At 35.1% G+C, this 20,406-nt stretch overlaps 1 long non-coding RNA gene across 2 annotated transcripts in view; it reads left to right on the top strand.

The window, feature by feature from the left end:
- Nucleotides 1–20,406, top strand: part of LOC132656649 (uncharacterized) — a 104,713-nt gene that overhangs the window by 38,669 nt on the left and 45,638 nt on the right. Inside the window, exons 2-3 of one of the 2 annotated variants that reach the window (XR_009594368.1) lie at nt 10,175–10,232; nt 14,634–14,894. This is a non-coding gene — a long non-coding RNA (uncharacterized LOC132656649). Of the gene's footprint in view, nt 1–10,174; nt 10,233–14,633; nt 14,895–20,406 lie in introns of those variants that run through there. The other variant, XR_009594369.1, reaches the window with a different exon arrangement.

Genomic DNA, 20,406 nt, shown 5'->3' with positions numbered 1-20,406 from the left:
AAAGGAACATAGCACGGAAATAAGTCCTAAGGACATTCTGCTATATCCAAAAATCAATGCCTTGTCCAGCCATTATCAGAGAAACTTCCTCATCCAGATGAGAAATAATACAGAGACTCACAACTAGACAATATTCAAACGGAGGATGTGGAACGCACGATCTAAGTATAATGTTTATCAGTTTCTTCCCTTGGTATGGAGGGAACCCTTAGTAAGAGAAGGAAAGATTCCAGGGGCCAGAGAAGATGGAGGGCACTGCAGTCACAGGATCTTTTAAACATTTCATTACCAATATGCATATGCATTCACAAAAATTCATATGCACAGGATGAGTACTGATAAAGTCCCAGTGTTGACAGAGGAAGTGGGCATAAGCCCATATATCAAACCCAAAAGCTATTTCCAACTGCTGATTGTTAACAAAGGAAGCAGTAGGTATTCTCCAACAGAGTATCCCTGAGGGTACAAACCACACCTAGAGCTCCTTGGTCAGCAGTAGGTGGCCAAACCAAAACAAACTCAGTAACATCTGTAGATTATTTATCTTATGGGACTGTTGGGGCTTTTCTTTTTTCTTTCATGACATTTGCATGTACATTCTGCTTTCTGTTTTTGTGTTTTCATGAGATTTCTGCGTTTGAAAAGGTTTATGTATCTATGTCCATATGTGTTTCTTGAGGATTTCTTTGGTTCTTTTTGTTGTTGTTGTTTGTTTTGTTTTGCTCTATTCTTGTTTGTTTTTATTTTATCTAATTTTATTTTATCATTTTTATTTAGAGATTCCTTTTGTAGGTGAAAGAAAGAAAGAAAGAAAGAAAGAATCTAGGTTTGGGTAGGTAGAGAAATAATGAAGATTTTGGAATGAATTGGGGGAATTAGATTATGTTATATAAAATATATTTTCAATAAAAAAAAAGAATGTATACATCCAAGATGTCCTAGGGAATCAATTAAAAAATCCAGAACTTCTAATCAAAAGAAGTCTAAGTAAAACTTTTTAAATTATTTAAAATGACAGACTTTAATACACATTGTCCTGCAATAGTTACTCAATCAGCAAACATATCAATAAATAATGTCATGAATGTTATGGAAGTCATCAACTGTTTTCTCTTTGGATTTAAGGCCTTCTCTGTGGGAGGAAATATTCCTAGGACTGCATAACTTGTCAAGAATCTGTAGTTAGGTAACTCATGTGTCCCAGTGGTGAACCTACTATTCTGCTGAATCCACAGTATCAATTTTGTATTATTACCCATTGGTTAGTCCAGCTCTCAGACCTCCTCAGAACTATGTCTTGTGCAGTAAACAGTGTTCAAAGAAGAAATACCCAACTGGTGAAAGTGCAAGGAATAATTATTAATCAAGCTGGAGTACTCAGACTCACATAAAACATGTAATCATGCCCTCAGGTTCAGGGATATTAAGGGAACGAGGTAGAAGGCTGTTAGTGCCGGAGTTCAGGGAAGAGCCAAGTAGAATGAATCTTATGGATATTACAGGACTTTGTAAACCACAGACTCATAAGATCTGTTTTACCTGTATAAGGCCGACACAAGGTGAAGCTAGCCATCCTTCAAATACAGAGTGGAAAAGTGATCATGGGCCCTCAACCCTCACTGAGGAGCTAAAGACAGTTCATGTCTTCTTAGAGGGAAGGAAGAGTCACTGTTCTCTCAGGGTGTGGGTCTTATTAGGTCAGTCACATTCAAGTGGATGTTCGTACTCCCAGTAATATATGGATAGAATAAATTGCAGTTCAGAGGTTATCTAAATGATAACCAAAAATGAGGAAAATAAGAATGGAGGATATGGCTGTATCTAAAAGAGTTGGAGGTAAGGAATAAGGGCTTAATATGATCAAAATATAATGTATGAAATTATCAAAGAATTAATAAAGATAATTAAGTGCATTTTTGTTTTCTGTAAATAACAAAAGAGACAGTTACCTTTCAAGACTAAGTTTGATGGTTTTCTACCTTAGTTTAGGTCACTCACATCTTACATATTAATAGCTGTTCCTTATTCACGTGCTTGCAAAAATTATTTTATTCTTTCTATTCATAAAAATTAATACTTTGCTTTGTTCATTAATCAGCTTTTACTAAATTGTCTTTTAAATATATTTCTAAAATCTCATCAGACATGTTACTTTATAATTAACACTTAACACAAACAATTCAATATGATTTTATTTTTACTTCTAAAACACTTCTCCTAAAGTTGAGTTCCACAAAACATGTTAATAGATAGCTTGTCCTCCAAACTACAGACAGCTAGGCCACTTAGAGCAAAATTATAGAATATTTATTCATGATGGAATATAGAACGATATAAACTGTAACTGTTGTTATTATGGTACTCAGTTTTATCTAAGCTATCATTTATATTAAAGTTCATTGTTTCACCTTTCTTTTTTCTTTTATTATACTACACTTACTACCTCTTCTCGGCCTCTTGACTAGGATCAAGTTAAATAATATACTCCCAACAAGACTGAAATTGTGTGTGTGTGTGTGTGTGTGTGTGGTCTATACTACTTTTCTGAGCACTTGAAATTTAATTTACAGATATGACAGCTATGGCTAAAAACTATGCCATATATCACATTTTTTTAAGCTACTAAAGACTAGATTTTTAAATTTTCATCATGTAAATTATGTATATAAAATTTGATAACTACATCAATCAAGTGTGCATAATATTCTATAATTTATAATTGAATTTGGAAATCACACTCTTGTCAATGAATATGTACTGTCTATGATGTCAATTATGGGAAGTGAAACAGAAAATAAAATAAAATATGCAGCTGCTCGGGGAAAGGATATATGTCATCCATTTTCATAACGGAACCCCTATTAGGTGGTGATTATGTCTATTTGAATTAAGAGTTAAAATGTTCATTCATGCTTTTGTTCTTTCAAGATTAGGTTACTGTAATCTCCCACTGGCTGCTGGCCCAAGAGGAAGCGGCATGATTTCCTGCTGGAGTAAAATAACTCTCTCAAGTTCTCCTTGAAAAGGACATCAGTCTAAAGATAGTTTCATGATCTTTTTTATTATTTTTACCGAAATTTCAGATTAAACAGTTTATTGATTCTGAAAAAAAAAATGTCTTTAAAACTTTTAGTGGCATTGGCTTACTGAAAACCAATCTTTTATTTGTTTTTTTTTTTTTTTTTAAACATATGATGAAGCAATCTTTCTGTTAAGGTCAAGGTTAACTTATACCTGTAACATGTTAAAGCTTATAGATTTGCTGTTCAAACAAGGAATTCCCTCAATAAATGTAAAATGCAAAATTCAATTATATTTTAAAATAAGAAGATAAATTTAAAGATGATTTTTCAACATAATTATTACTAATTAACTTTGTCAGAACACATGGTAGCATAATAGTTTTTATATGGTACAATATATGTTTAATTTTTAAGTGTTACATTTATTACCCAAATAAGTATTATGTAGCTGAGTTCATTTGATAAATGATATATTCATGTGAATAGCAATTAAAAAGAAAATGATTCCAAACAGTAAATTATTTTCTCACTACAAATGAGTAATAGAATATACGTGTGTTGAGGGAAGTTCTTTGGTCTCCCCACCCCCGAAGGGAGGAGCAGTCCTGTTAGGCCACAGAGGAGGGCTTTGCAGCCAGTCCTGAAGATACCTGATAAAACAGGATCAGATGAATGGGGAGGAGGTCCCCCCTATCAGTGGACTTGGAAAGGGGCACGGTGGAGATGAGGGAGGGAGGGAGGGAAGGAGGGAGGGACTGGGAGGGAATGAGGGATCGGGACACGGCTGGGATACAGAGTTAATAAAATGTAACTGATAAAAATAAAATAAAATAAAAAAAAATTAAAAAAAAAAAGAATGCTACCATAAAATAAATAAATAAATAAATAAAGCAGTAATGGTCTGTGGGTTTTCAACTGCATGTTCTCTGAGAGACACCAGCAAATTTATATGAATGGCGTTGCAAAGCTTTGCGTGGACTGAGAGGTGGATCAGGGTTAAGAGCGCTGGCTATGCAATCATAGATACTGGGGTGTTTATCCTTGCACCCACATAACAATCCTGGCTTTCTGTGCATGTCTGTCACCCCAAGCCTTGACAGGTGAATAAGGAAACATAAGCAGAAGTTACTAATTTTCAACCCAATCAAAAAATTAAAAATCAACAACAAAAAGCGTAAGCACCAGGTACAGAGAATTTACAATTCCTTCAAGAGGCAGATGCTGATAGGACATGTGACACCCTTTTCTGGTCTCTGCCTGTACAGGCAGGGGCACAGTGCAGCATTTACTCACACAGACACACAGTCACATCAATAATGCAAGTTTTTGGTTCGTGGTTATTAGAATCATTGCTACCCCACACTTAATAGAGAAAAACGGCAGACATCAGAATGTTTCTCAGAAGCATGAGTATATTCCCCTATGCTGAAAATCACCCCAGTTCAATTGATACTTTTACATTATAGTTTAAATAATATGTGGGAAATAATTTCTATTCATCCTAATTTGAAAGAGATATACTATGTTCAATTCTTGTCTTTCCTTAGATAATATTGTTGTTTTCATAGTGTTCTTTATGGCATTGTTTGTTTTTCAGTATGTTGAGATAAATACATACGTGTGTATATACATATATGTATATACAATGCATACACACTTAGGTACACACATGTGTGCATGATAAATATATATATACATATATATGCCATGTGTTCTAACAACTTATACTGCAATGTAAATTTGTAGTAATTATGTTATAACATCATCTTTAAATTAATCTTATTTAAAAATATGAATGTATTTTTCATATTTAAAACATAATTATTGAGGGAATTCTATTTGAACAGCAAGTCTATAAGCTTTAACATGTGACAACGTTAAGCTAACGTTGAACTTAACAGAGAGATTGCTCCATCAAACGTATAAAACAAAACCTTAGAAATACATAATATTTTCTAGTGTTTTGGAAAACACTTATGAGCCCCAGTTTCAGGCTCTCAGTACTACAACAAGTAGTCTTGTCCAAGATATTAATGACATGGCATATTTTTTTTTTAGAAAATAAATTAGAATCTTATTCAGTTTTCTGTCCATATATTTATTGTGCATTTGAAAAAAAGGGATACGATCAAATATTTAATTAAAAATATACTTTAAAAGAAAGTTCATTCATGATCTCTGGTTTTGAAATGTTTGTATTAAAATGCTCATTTTAGCCATCAGCACTCTACTTTTAATCAGAACATGTGGTGGCTTCCTTGCCCACCTTTTGAATAGCATTTGCTAATATACCTCTGCGTTGGGGGTAAGGGTTCTGCATAATTTATACACTGCAGCTCAAGAATGTGTTGCAATATAAATCTTATTTAGCAGGACTAATGAGATATTGACCGCTTCCTCTGTCCTACGCAGTGTCTTCATTTTGTACTCTACACAGGTGATAATGCTAGCAATTGGAGATTTTTCTCCTTGACAAGATAGGACAATGCAAATCCTCTTACAAGGAAAAATATTAATTGAGTAACCTTATCAATCAGATATTTACATGCAAAAGCATATTATTGTTGCATAATTTCAAAATGTGTTACATTTTAATTAAAAACCATTATTTCTATTAAATTGCTGGTACATTCAATTACTTGGGAATGCCAATTGAAATTAACAAATTACCATCATGCAAAAATAATTCTCAGTTGCTTAATAGTTAGTTATCTAATGTTCATTATTTTTGTGGCACTAATTTTTAGTGAAAATCAAGTTCTTCCTGATAGCAAATTATTCATATATATTTCCATTAAATTATATTTATTGTTAAACAATGAACATTCTGATGTAATTTTCTTTTTCTACAGACCAGAGCATCAGTTTTTAAGAAGGAATATTTCTATGTCTGAGATTGGTTTCATTATTTCTCATATTCTATGGTAAATTTGTACAAATTTTGTTATCTCTCTTATACAAGATGATGATATCAAACATTTAAACATAATGTAGAAGTAGGGGTTTAGATCAGTATTAAAATTAGATATTGACCACTTTCTCCGTTCTACACAGCACCTTCATTTCATACCCTACAGAGGTGATAATACGAGCCTTTGGACATTTTTTTTTCTCATTGACAAGATAGGACAACGCAAACTCTCTTACAAGGAAATATATGAACTGAGTAACCATATCAATCACATACATGGCAAAGAACATTATTGCTGCATATTTTGAAAATGCATTACATTTTAACTAAAAACAATTGTTTCTATAAAATTGCTAGGACATTCAAAGTACTTGAGAATTTTTTCTTCTTGACAAGATAGGACAATGCAAAACCACTTACAAGGAAAAATATGAAATGAGGCATGTCAAAAGAGGTAGGAAATACTCTCAACTGCACAGAAAGAACTGTAGGCAATTGAGAAGACCTGTGAGTATGAGAGGAGATCTCCAGGGAAGTGTCAAATTGACAGCTCTCAAAACAAATACCATGAGTTAAACTGAACAGGACATATTTAACAATATGTAAATGTGCATATAAGAATAGGTATGCATATGTATTAGAAAAACACACGGGTACACACATACACACACATATATGTGTGTATATATATATGTGTGTGTGTGTGTGTCTGTATACATATGCATGAGTGATACAATTACAATTAGTGAACAAAACTGGAGGCCATGGGGCATGGAGAAGTTTATAGGAGGTTATGGAGAAAAAAAAAGGTAAGAGGAAATATTATAATTAATTATAATCTCAAGGAGAAAGAAAACATAAATAGTGTATAAAAATAAAAAAGTTAAACTATCTAGGATATAGTTTATGGTTGAGTCCCAAAATGGATGAATAGATAAAGAAAATGTAGCACATTCACGCAGTAAAATACCACACAGTTATTAAAAACAAGGACATATGCATCGAAATAGATGATCATATCATTTTTTTCTTTTAGTTTGATTTTATGGTGGATTGTGTTGATGGTTTTTCATATGTTGAAATATCTGTGCATCCTGGGGATGAAGCCTACTTGATAATGATGGATGATATTTTTTATTATTTTTGATGTATTCAAATGACCGTGGCTTCATAGAATGAGGTTGGCAGTGTTCATTATTCCTTTAGTTTCTATTTTGTGGAATAGTTTGAGGAGTATTGTATTCATTCTCTGAATGTTTGGTAAAGTCTATGTTAAAAACATCTTGACCTTGTTTTTTTTTTTTTTTTTTTTTTTTCAGGGGGGAACTTTATTTTTCCTTAGGGGTGATAGGACTGTTTAAACTGTTTTACTGAACTTGATTTAGCATTAGTGTGTGAAATCTACCAAGCAAAGTATTTATTTTCTTCAGAGCTTTCAATTTTTTGGAATACATACTTCCAAAGTAAGACGTAGTGATTCTTTGGATTTTGTCAGTGTCTGTTGTTATGTCCCCCTTTTCCTTTATGATTTTGTTAATTTTGAACTTTCCCTCAGTGTTTTAATTAGTTTGGCTAGGGGCTTGTTTATATTGTGGATTTTCTCAAAGAATCAGGTCTCATCACCAACCCCTGACGGGGCAGAAGCCTTAGCAGGCCAAAGAAGAAGACAATGAAGGCAGCCCTGATGAGACCTGATAGACTATGGTCAGATGGAAAGGGAGGAGGACCTCCCCTATCAGTAGAATGGGGGAGGAGCATGGGAGGAGAAGAGGGAGGGAGTGTGGGAGATAAATTATTAAATAATCAAGAATCAGGTCTTGGTTTCATTGATTCTCTGTATCATTATCTTTCTTTTCAATTTATTGATTTCGGCCCTGAGTTTGATTCTTTCCTTTGAGTCATCTACTCCTCTTTGGTGTGTTTGCTTTCTTCTGTTCTAGAGCTTTCAGGTATACTACTAAGTTACTAATGTGGGATTTCTCCAATTAATTTATGGAGGCACTTAGTGCTAAGAACTTTCCTCTTAGCAGTGATTTAAGTGTGTCCCATAATTTTGGGTACATTGTGCCTTCATTTTCATTTAATTCTAGAAATTATTTGATTTCTTTATTTCTATTCTGACTCAGTGCTCATTGAATAGGGAGTTGTTCAGCTTCAGTCTCAGCAATGTCCCTAGGTCCCGGTTACTTGACTCTGTTGGTCTTCTTGTAGAGCTTCTGTCATTCCAGGTTATTTTATCTTTCCTCCCACTTTTCAACAAGACTCCCTCCTCATTTTCCAATGTTCGGCTATGAGTCTCACCATCTGCTTTAAGACTCAGCTACATATCATGGGTGTCTTTCTGAGTATGGGTTCCCTCACTGACGAACATCTTTTCTAGTTCCGTCCATTTGCCTGAACATTTCGTGATTTCCTTGTTTTTTAATAGCTGATTAGTACTCTATTGAATAAATGTTCTACAGTTTCTTTATCCACTCCTCAGTTGAGGGACATCTAGGTTGTTTCTAGATTCTGGTTATTAATAAATTAGGCTGCTATGAACACAGCTGAGCAAGTGTCCTTGTTGTATGGTGGAGTGTCTTTTGGTAATATACCCAGGAATGGTATAGCTGGTTCTTGAGGTAAAGCTATTCCCAGTTTTCTGAGAAAGCACCAGATTGATTTCCAAAGTGACTGTACAAGTTTATATTCCCACCATCAGTGGAGGAGGGTTCCTCTTTCTCTACACCCTTGCCAGCATGTCACTTGCCATTTTTGATCTTAGCCATTCTGACAGGTGTGAAATGGAATCTCAGAGTCCTTTTTATTTGTACTTCCCTGATGACTAAGGAAGCTGAGCATTTCTTTTTTTTTTTTTTTAATTTTAATTAAATTAATTAATTAATTACAATTTAGTCACTTTGTTTCCTCTCTGCAGCCTCCTCCCTCATCTCCTCACACACAGTCCCACCCACCCTCCTTTTTCTCCCCCTGAACTCTTCCTCTAGTTCCCTGATAGTGGAGGTCTTTCTCCCCTTCTATCTGACCCTAGCTTATCAGGTCTCATCAAGGCTGGCTGCATCATCTTCCTCTGTGGTCTGTCAAGGCTACACCCCCTATCTCTAAGGAGGTAATCAAAGAGCAGGCCACTGAGTTCATACAAGAGACAGCCCCTGTACCCCTTACTAGGGTATCCCACTTGGAAACTGAGCAGCCAGACACTGAGACTCATAGCCAAACTTTGGGCAGAGTGCTAGAATCCTTATGGAAGAAGAGGGAGATATAAAGACCTGGAGGGACAGTGACTCTACAAGAAGAACAACAGAAATACCTGGGCTCACAGAAAAACCTTTGACACAGCCAATTGGTGACTGGCTCAATTTGAGTCTCATTCACTGACACTAATAATAACATTCTGCTATTCTTGCAGACAGAAGGCTAGCGTAACAGTCATCTGAGTTGCTTTACACAGCAGTTGATGAAAACAGATGGAGAGACTCACAGCGAACATTAGGCAGTGCTCAAAAATCATACGGAAGAGGCAGAGGGGATCTTACAGATGAGAGAGAGGAAGAATTCAAAGAACCATAAAAGTCAAGGGACACCACAAGAAACCTACAAAATCAACTTACTTGGGCCCATATGTTCTCACACAGACTGAACCACCAACGGGAGAGCACCCATAGGACCCTTCTAGGTACCCACTCACACACATATGTAGCAGATGTACAGCTTGAGCCTCATATGTGACCTTTAACTATAGGAGCAGGGACTGCCTATGATTCTGATGGCTGCTTTTGATCCCTTTCCCCTGACTGGAAGCCCTTGTCTAACTTCAACAGAAGATGTGCTCAGTCCTTCTTGATATGCCAAAGAGGAGTCATATATATGGGAGATCTCTCCTACTCAGAGAAAAACGGGAAGCCATATAGGCAAGGGATAGAGAGCTGAACGAGAGGAACTTCGAGGAGAGGAGAGAAGCAAACTTTCTACTGGGATGTAATTAATTAATATATTAAAAAAAACTGCAAATAAACCCATTGCGTAAGGACCAAAACATAAACAATATTGTTTACCTTCCCTTACACACATTTAGTTTACAGAAGTCAGAGCTGAATAATAGTCTGGCAGTATGAAATTTGATCAACAGAGAGGAAGCTACTAGTTCAGTTCAAGATTAATATAATATAATCTCAGTAAACTAGAAGGAATTTTCAAATCCCTGTTAAGATCTCCCAATCCATTTTCTTTACATCTGCAGAGTACAGAGAAGAAGGAAACTGTTACACTGGGATTTTATGAGAGTAAAGATGGAGAAGGTAAGAACATATTTCAAGCACCTTCTTTATTTTTAGGTTTTCTCCATTCACTTTAGCTCAAATACTCGGTTATACAAGCTTTATATGTGCACATTATAACCCGAGTCACAAAACCATCTCATTCCAGAAGCAAGATTTTAATTTGTGTAAAAACAGGCAATGGGGGTTGGAAAAGCATTGACTCACCAGCATAAAGACCATTAAGAACTTGTAGAAGGGTGCTTTGCAGGCACTGAAGAAGATAATCAAGAAAGTGGACACGGGGTATGATGATCTATCCTCATTTAGAAAGACAAATGGGCTATGCATTGAACGTATGACAGGAGTCTACCACAGAAAGCATCTGAAAGACTCTACCTAGCAGTGCTCCAAAATAGATACTAAGACTCACAACCAAACCTTTGGCAGAGTGCAGGGAATCATATGAAAGAAGGGGAGTTTGATGTGGAAAGGATAGGAGCTCCACAAGGACCAAACGTATCTGGGCACAGGGTCTTTTCTGAGATGGACACTCAACCAAAGACCATGAGAGGATAAAACCTAGAACCTCTGCTCAGATGTGACCCGTGATAGCTCAGTAATCAATTGGTTTCCCATAGTAAGGGGAACAAGGACTATTTCTAACAGGAACTCAATGACTGGCTCTTTGACCTCCCCACCTCCCAAGGGAGGAGCAGTACTGTTAGGCCACAGTGGAGGACTTTGCAGCCAGTCCTGAAAATACCTGACAAAAGGGAGTCATATGAAAGGGGAGGAGGTCCTCCCCTATTAGTGGACTTGGAAAGGGGCAGGGAGGAGATGAGGGAGGGAGGGTGGGACTGGGGAGGGAATGAGGGATACAACTGGGATACAGAATTAACAAAATGTAACTAATGAGAAAAATAAAATTATGGAAAAGAAAAAAGAAGCTCCAGGGAAGAACAAAAAAAAAAAAAAAAAAAAGAACTTGTAGAAGTTTTCAGCCTGCAAAAAATGTTTGTGCTTCTGCTGGAACTTTGGTATTAAGAGAAATCTGCTGATAGTGAAGATATTTGATCATCTGACTGCACCAAAAGCTCAATATTGGTAATAGTACTTTAACTAAGACAGCACAAGTTAAATGAGAATTCATGTCTACAAAAATCAAGGAATCATGCTTAAGAAGGGTAGAAAGAGCAGTGTTTTAAACATTCACTTAAATATGGAAAGTACTAGAAAATCGAAATGGTTTATTTTCTCTTAAATAGTTTGTTTATGTGTATATTTATAGAATGAACAACATAGCACAGAATCTGATAAGTGAGGATCCTAGCCAATTCTGCATTGGAAACAAGCTGAATACTCATTCCTTTTATACTGTGAGATGGAGAAAATATCTTACTGGCCCTGAACTTCAAATCTTCCTTCAGTAAAGCGAGCATGCAATGTGTTATTCATATGAGCCTGCCTCTGTAATTTTGAGGCAAATCACAAAAAATGATGAAAGATAAGGCTTACCTCTACGTTATTCATGCTAGAATATTTCTAGATATTAATATTTTCATTATTAAAGAGCAGTGCCAATTTCTGAGTTACATTCTTGTATTCAATAAACGAGATCTTCCAAGTTATAAGAGTATATATTATTTATGGAATTCACAAAGCCCTTTAATTTACAGGAGGAAACTATAGGCTATAAACATTTTTTCTTCAGTTATTCCTGCTTTATAAAACCATCATCTATAAAGATGAAGAAGATATTTAAATTACAGGGTCAAGGCTTTGGATTTGCATGTAAAGCACTTCATTTATTAACCTCAGCTTCTTTCCTTCTCTATCCCTCATTTCTGCTACACATTCTTCCATGGTGGCATAGGCTTTATCTAATTGGTTCCTTGAAATTGTAAGGTAATCACCTGTGACCACTTTGAATAAACTGTCAATCTAAAATCTCTTTTTTACTGTATTGTTACATATATCCCTGTAGTATTTGAACAAAGGAAAGGTTGCCCATGGACTATTATGTAGGTCTCCCTATAAATCCCCATAGAGCAAAATATTTTTTAGAGACTAAAATGTGGAGAATGCCTATATCAATTCCAAATATGAAAACACGACGTCATATTTAAAACATTGACTGTATAGAACTTTAAATAATTTGTTTTTATAAATATAGTTTTATTTATTGATAAAAAATATGGGATTAAATATAAGAAAATTCATATCAATATCCTGTTTGTCTAAATCATCATTTCATAAATAGTGTTCCATGGGATGTTGACAGTATTAACATGAGGGATGGTGAGAAAACTCAGTCAGGAGAATGATTGCCATGCAAACATTAAGATGGTAGTTTAACCTCTAGAAGCAAGGAAAAAATAGACTGGTATAAAGATGTATGTATATAATCCCAGTACCAGGAAGGCTAAGACAGGCTGATCATTGGGCTCAGTGGGCAGTTAAACTCTTCTGCTTCACCAGGTTATGTCAATAAGAGACCTTATGTCATACAAATGAGGGTCTATGAATCGGCACAACACCCTTTGATAATCTCTGCTCTCTACACACGTACTCACACACATGTATACACATGAACATTCCTACAGTTATCTATCTTTCTGTTTACCATCTATCTATGTATCTATCTATACATCTATTTATGTATCATCTATGTACCATCTCTTTATCTAACATCTAATGCACACATGTGTATTTGTACATATGCAAATAAAAATAGACAAAAATGGTGTTAACTATTAAGTTTTCATTTATGTATTTCTATTAATATCTTATATATCATTTATATGTTTTAATTCTAGATGCAATAATTCTAGAGAAAAAAAGACAAAAGATTAATTGTTAACACCACATGTGACTACCTAGTCTATACCATTTAAATTCTGATCTGTGATGCAATATGTCCTCAAATTATTTCATCTCTTTACAAATACACAAAAGCCTAAAAGTTTGGTTAATGTTTTCATTATTGCACTTGACTGGGAATATTGCTTTTGTTTAAAAAACCAAACTCGGTGGCATCTCTTTGATCACCTCCCCTGGGGGGGGGGGTGCAGACTTGTTAGGCCACAGAGGAAGAAGATGCAGACAGCCTTGAGGAGACTAGATAGTCTAGGGTCAGATGGAAGGGGAGGATGTCCTCCTCTATCAGGGGACTAAGGAAAAAGCATAGGGGGGAAAAAGAGAGGGTCGGTGGGACTGGGAGTAGTTGAGAGTAGTTGAGGGAGGGGGCTGAAGATGAGATACAAGTGAATAAATTGTAATAAATAAATAAATAGATAAATAAAATTTAAAAATCTTGTTAGCAATTGATTAGTTTATGTCTTGGAACTAAGCCACACTTAATCTTAAAGTTGCATCTGAAAGTTAATATTGAATAAAAATTACTAGACTACTCAGGAATCCATGAGTGTTAGAGAAAACACTATTATACCAATAGATCTACTAACAATATAGTGTAAGAGAAAAATACAACAGCCCTGTTTCCACATTTGGCTTAGGGCCAAAACATTATTCAGTGGTAGAAAATCACTAGGAAGTTGGCTAGTCTTGCCATCACACCTTCTTCTAAAAATGCTATGTGTAATCTGCCTAGAGAACAAAGTCATTTGGAGTTAACCATTATCCAAAATCTATTTACAAGTTAAGAGCTCTCTGAGCCTCCAGCTATGGAATCATGGCAGTATAATAGATGCTGTGCATTGCCTCTGGAAAGATGAAGGTTACTTATCTATAAGCCTGTTTTTCTGAGGACGTATTATTACATATTAGAAATATGTAATGCATATTACATTAGAAAGCCACTCACCTCCCCAAAGCAGTTAACTTGATGATTGGTTTCTGATTATAATGTTTCTGTGGGAATACTGATTGATTCTCAACATTTCTTCTACTGCCTCCTCCCTAAAGGTGTCTTGTAGATAATATTCAAATACAAAAGGTAATTTTTGCTGTTGCTTAGTTCCAGCAGGGGAAGTATGACTGTTTTCTTTTAAATATCAAAACTGTATAGCTAGTTAGCCTAAAGGTCTAAACTGTGTTCTGCTAGTGAAAGAACCCATTCTCATGTACGAATTAAAAGACAATATGTGAACTTCTCATTGTATGTGAGTTGAGCATATGTCTTACAAGAAGAACATGACTGCCCATATTTGTAGCCATGTTCTGACAAGCTTCGGAAAACATGATATGGGTACTAAAGAGAGCGTGATCCATAGTAATGATTTTTATCCTGACCATATTCGTCTATGTCTAAGTAAGAATAATGCCAAATTTCTAAATGAAAGGTTTATATACTTTTGTGAGAGATTATAAAATGCTACTATTGATTGCTATTTTCTTCCTTTATGTTTTGTTGCTGTGAAGAGATATGATGACCAAGGCAAGTCTTATAAAAATAAGCATTTAATTGGTTCTTGCTTACAGTTTCAGAGGTTTAATCCATTATCATCATGGTGGGAAGCATGAAAGGATTCAGGCTCACATAAGAGTTCTACATCTTGATTTGAAGACAGCAGAAGGGGACTGTGTTCCACAGTGGGTGGAGAATGTGCATAGGAGCCTTCAAAGCCCACTTCCTCCAACAAGATCCCATCTACTGCAACAAGGCCACACCTTTTAAGAGTGTCGCTCCCCATGAGCCAAACATTCAAACGTACCAGTCCAGGGGGCCCATTCTTATTGAAACCAACATTTGAAAAAAAGGAGTATTCTATATCATAGCATAGGCTACTGGGACTTCTTTTGAACATTGCTTAAGTAATTTAATCAGAAAAAGAAAACATAAATTCCACACAAAGCCTTTATATTTTTTTCTTTTCTGATGGATTACACATATATTTGTGACATATTATGCGTTCTTTAAAATATGCATCCATCAAATAACAGATAAATAAAGCTAAGGTTCTGCATTCTCTCGTATATGTACCATTTGTTGTAGTTCTGAAACAGAGGTGAACATGAAGAACTTCATGCTAATTTAAACAAAATACATAAAAAAGGACAGATTTTGCTTGAATGCTGTTGTATGTGAAACTAAAAAGAAAAAAAAAAACAAGCAAACAAACAGAAAAAAACAAAAAACAAAACAAATAAACCCAGAGTTTAGAATGATGGATTTGGTGACTAAAGATAAAGTAATGGCCCTAGGAAAAATGTTGGTCAAAATTTATATAATTTCAATCCAGAAGGATAAATATTCTACAAATAGTTACTCATTTATAGATGTGTTGATTTTTAAAAACATAATTTCTAAGAGAACAAATTTTAAATGTCCATCCACACTGTAGTTTCTAAATGAGGATACATATGCTATGGATAATAGAAAGTATTCTCAGCTCTATGAGGCTTACTTTATCAGTACACTATTTTGCATAATGCTAATAGGTGGTGATGTAGAAAATGCAGGTGGGATATTAACTAAAGAACATGAATCATACTAGTGAATAGAGACATGGGCGCTGATGTGTGAAACTGTGCACAAGGATACCATATTGTGATGGAAATTTTGTTTTCTTTAAAATCTCAGTTATGTTACATAAATATGTTTCCTGTTTTAATCCCAAGTGTGGGATTTTAGTATAGGTTTTGGTTTGTCCACAGCTGATAACTGTCTCATGCGGTGCGTGATCTTTCACAGAGGACAATGACCTGCGTCATGCAACAAGGAGAAGAGTGTGGACTAGGGCTCTGGGGATGTAACTTAGAGAGCCCAGATAGAAAAGGTGTGGCGGGTGGCGAGTTGTGAGTGGCAGTTTGGAGAGACAGGAGACGATTGGTGTGTGGCAGCTTGGAGACAGAAATGATTCAAAGCAGTGGCTTGGAAGAGAATGCTCGCCGCATCTGCATCCTATGGAGAATTGGTGTAGTTGTGAAAGAATCCATCCACCCTACGCAGTCAGCGCCCCCTCTCCGCATTAAACTGTCTCCTTTACTTCCCCCCTCCCCCCACACACACCTGAGGGAGGAACAGCCTTGCTAGGCCACAGAAGAGGACAATGCAGCCAGTCTTGATGAGACCTGATAAGCTAGGGTCAGATGCAAGGGGAGGAGGACCTCCCCTAGCAGTGGGCTTATAAAGGGGCAGGGAAGAGACTAAGGAGGGAGGGTGAGATTGGGAGGGAATGACGGAGGGGGCAACGTCTGGTATACAAAGTAAATAACCTGTGATTAATATAAAAAATAAAAATTAAAAAAAAACTTCTCTCGCATACTTAGGGAGGTCGAAAGGGAGAGGATTTAAGGAACTCCAAAGAAAACCGAGCTTAGAAAAGAGTGCTACACCATATAACCAAAGAAAGAAGACTTTGTAATGAAAAAATAAGAGGAATAAAAGACATGCTGTTATTAAAAACGAGGAAATCATGAAATTTGCAGGCAAATGGTGGGACCTAGAAATTGTCATCCGGAGTGAGGTATCCCAAAAGCAGAAAGACACACGTGGTATATACTCACTTACATAGGCATACAAGGTAGGATAAACATACTGAAAGCTATACACCTAAAGAAGATAAACAAGAAAGAGGACCCAGGGTACGTTGATCAATCCTCACTTAGAAAGACAAATGGGATGGACGTTGGATGTAGGAGCAAACAAGTAACAGGACAGGAGCCTACCACAGAGGGCCTCTGAAAGACTTTTCCTAGCAGTGTATCAAAGCAAATGCTGAGACTCATAACCAAACCTTCGGCAGAGTTCAGGGAATAAAAAAAAGGGGGGCGGGGGCAGGGGCAGGGTTACTATGACCTGGAGAGGACAGGAGTTCCACAAGGACCAAATATATCTGGACACAGCGGTCTTTTATGAGACTGTTTCTCCAAACAAGGACCATGTATGGATGCAACCTAGAGCCTCTGCTCAGATGTAGCCCTTGGTAGCTCAGTATCCAAGTAGGTACCCTAATAAGTGCAACAGGGACTGTTTCTGACATGAACTCGATGGCGCCCCCTTCCCAGGGAGGAGCAGCCCTGCTAGGCCACAGAGGACTTTGCAGACACCTGATAAACCAGTGTCAGATGGAAGGGGAGGAGGTTCTCCCTTATCAGTGGACTTGGAAAGGGGCAGGGAGGAGATGAGGGTGGGAGGGTGGGATTGGGAGGGAAAGAGGAAGTGGGATACAGCAAGGATACAAGTTAAAAAATTGTAACTAATATTAAAAAATAAAAATAATAAATAAGACAAGCTGTGTGTAGCTAACAGTACTGGTTAGGAATTTGACAATTAACTCACTCCTTCAGTCACCAAAAGGACATCTTTTATATCAGCTTCTTGAATATAACTAATAAAAACTTGGTCATGTTTTGTGCTCTTTTGTTAGTAAAGATGACATTTCTGTTTTCTTTGTTCAAAGGTTATCTAGTCTCTCATATTTTTAGCTGCTGAACAGCAATATAATTTGATTCTAAAAGAAAAATGTGTTTAGTGCTTCCTTGGAAACTAATTAAGAATTGTTACATTATTCTTAAATGTATCATTTCTTTGCCTAAATGAAGAAAAATTGGTATATTCTATTTTAATAACAAGTAGTGACTTTTTCAGCAAAAAAAAATATATATTGCAGCCTGAGAAAAAATTTGAACCACTTATAGTCATGTAATTATAGGTGGAAATTAGTTGACCTAATTTAATTAGTAACAGTGATTTTTATACATTTGAAATTGTAAGAGAGAATAGTGTTTCCATCATTCACGAGTGTCTAATTTCACTTCTTTGTCATAGTACATATGTAGCCGCAATTCACTAAGGTTTTTATTAGCCTATCATGAACAGAAATACAGTAACTTCTAGAATAAATGATTACTAGGCTATTAACACAGAAGTTGGAAATGTTTTATTTATCAAGAGAAAGTAATAAACTAAACAGATGTGCAATGTCCTGGTGTATCTTATAGATTTTAGAAAGCAAAAAGTCAAATTATAAAAATCATTTCATAATTAGCAAATATGAAAATGTGGCAGATGCTTTGTAGAACAACTACAGGCCATTATTAAGTGATTTTCCAAGAGGCCTCATCTACTCTAGAATTTGTAGTAAAATTATTTGAGACGAGCAGAAAACCAAGTTACAATAAAGAAGCATTTATTTTCTTTTCTTAAGTTTTAGCACTTTTCAAACTTGAAATTGTTCATTTATTTAAAGAAGTATTTATTGAATATTCAATGGTACTGGGTATTTTGCTGTATGCTGGAGATACAAGAGTGAATTATATGACCTTTCCTTGTTGGAATTAAGCTTGTTGTCTAGAAAAGAGAAGGAACTTGATTGATGCTATCAGTATGCATGATTTAGGGTAGGAACATGATATTCTAAGCTGACAGAAAAGTCTTAAAGTCTGAGTCTTGAACAGAATTGCTAATAAAGAACAGAGACAAATAGTTAAAGAGTTTATCCAAATCAGTCTAATAAACATGTTGCAGGAAAGCAACCCTTACAGAAAGCTGCCTTGGAAATGATAGCAAAGTCATAAAATCTCTTGGAAAATGTAGATTGTCATATGTAGCTATTGTCCATTTTCTGTCACTGAGTATAAGCTCTTTATATTAAGGAATATTTTGCCATTTTCTACTAGTATCCCTCAATAATTCCCATTTTACTTGGTAAGGAATCATATGTATCTTCTGTGCTGTGTGCTGAGTCTAAGTCATTTGGACTAATGAATTTAAGTAAGGCCAGAAAGCAGAAAGACATAGCAGTAACCTTTAACTCTTAACCTTTACTGTTTTCACTATTTATGTATGAGTTGTGATTGTGCTCAATTAAAGGTAACTGATATTTACAAGGAGATCCACACCCCCATAAGAAGTGAGAAATGGAATGTCTGTTTACTTTGCCCTTTCAAATAGCAATACTTTCAGTAAGAAAAGCATGGTTATTGCCGTATTAACACAAATAAGAAGGTATTCTGAATAAAAGACTCTCACAAAGTTTGTATAAGAAACACATGAAATTATTTTAAAGTAGTGCAATGCACAAAATATTATAGCACTTGCACTATAAACAAAACAACAAGAACATCTATCCTGGTAATTTTTTTGTAATTATAATCCTAAAAATGCTCCCCTTTACTTAAAAAAAAAAGAAACGATACCTTTTTGTTTGTAATTTTTCTTTTATATTCTTGCTAATTTCATTTATGTCAGAAATTTTGTCTCATTTAAATTTATAACATCGGCATCAGGCATAGTTTTGAAATATGGTTTCTGCGTATTTTTAATTGATGTGAATAAAGTACAAGCAGAATGTACGAACGTGAGAGGAATAGAAGAGAGATATAAAGGGAAATGTTTTAACCTCAATTATACAGTCTCATGATCATTTACCTAATAAATATAAAACAAAGTTCTATTAACATTTTAGTGTAAACTTTATTATGTTAACACATAATAAGTGAAAACAATTTTAAAAATTAAAGTAAAAATATTGTTATAAAACCATGCTTAGTAATATAAACTGCTGTAGCTGCAGGTCATTCTTTACAACAGCTGGCTTTGCTCTAGGTAATGCTAATTCATTTCTTTAATACCAATTAGAACTCTTTCTTGCGGTTTTCTTTTCTAGTTTATATTTTTAACATCAAGTAGAATTAGCTATTTCTTATAATCACTTCATTTTAGTAATCATGTTACTAATATTATCATACTTATTAGCAATTATATTAAGAATATAGGAAATGTACTTTCATGTATTAGTAAATTAGTAAATTTCATAGTAAATATAAATTTTATAAGGCAGACTTTCCTCACCTTTCATTTTTTAATCTATGAGATTACATTAATTTAGGCTTGACAAAATTTTATTCAAAAACATAATACTTACCCACCTCAAAATTCATCCATAGGCACATTTAGTTAGGCAAACTTTAATTTGTTGAAGGCAAGTTACAACTTTAAGCAGTCAACCTTATTCAGAACCAATAATATATTCAAGCAATAAAAAGTGAGTTTTCTTACTATAGGTTTAAAATTGATAATTATTTTAGAAATTATACATGATATAAAATATCATAAAATCATTTAATATTCTAATATTTACAACATGTATAAACAATACTTTTAATAATTTCTGCTTTATGTGTGGTTTGTTGACAAATTATTAGTTAAATAGTATAGGCTCTTATAACAAATTTAATGCCAAGAAATTGCTACTTTTTTGAGGCAATCTAACACTATATTTGCCCTGAATTGCTCTCTGAATCCTAT

Source organism: Meriones unguiculatus, chromosome 9 (genome assembly GCF_030254825.1).
Source record: "Meriones unguiculatus strain TT.TT164.6M chromosome 9, Bangor_MerUng_6.1, whole genome shotgun sequence".
NCBI classification, from domain to species: Eukaryota; Metazoa; Chordata; class Mammalia; order Rodentia; family Muridae; genus Meriones; species Meriones unguiculatus.
This window is presented reverse-complemented; position numbering and strand designations above follow the sequence as displayed.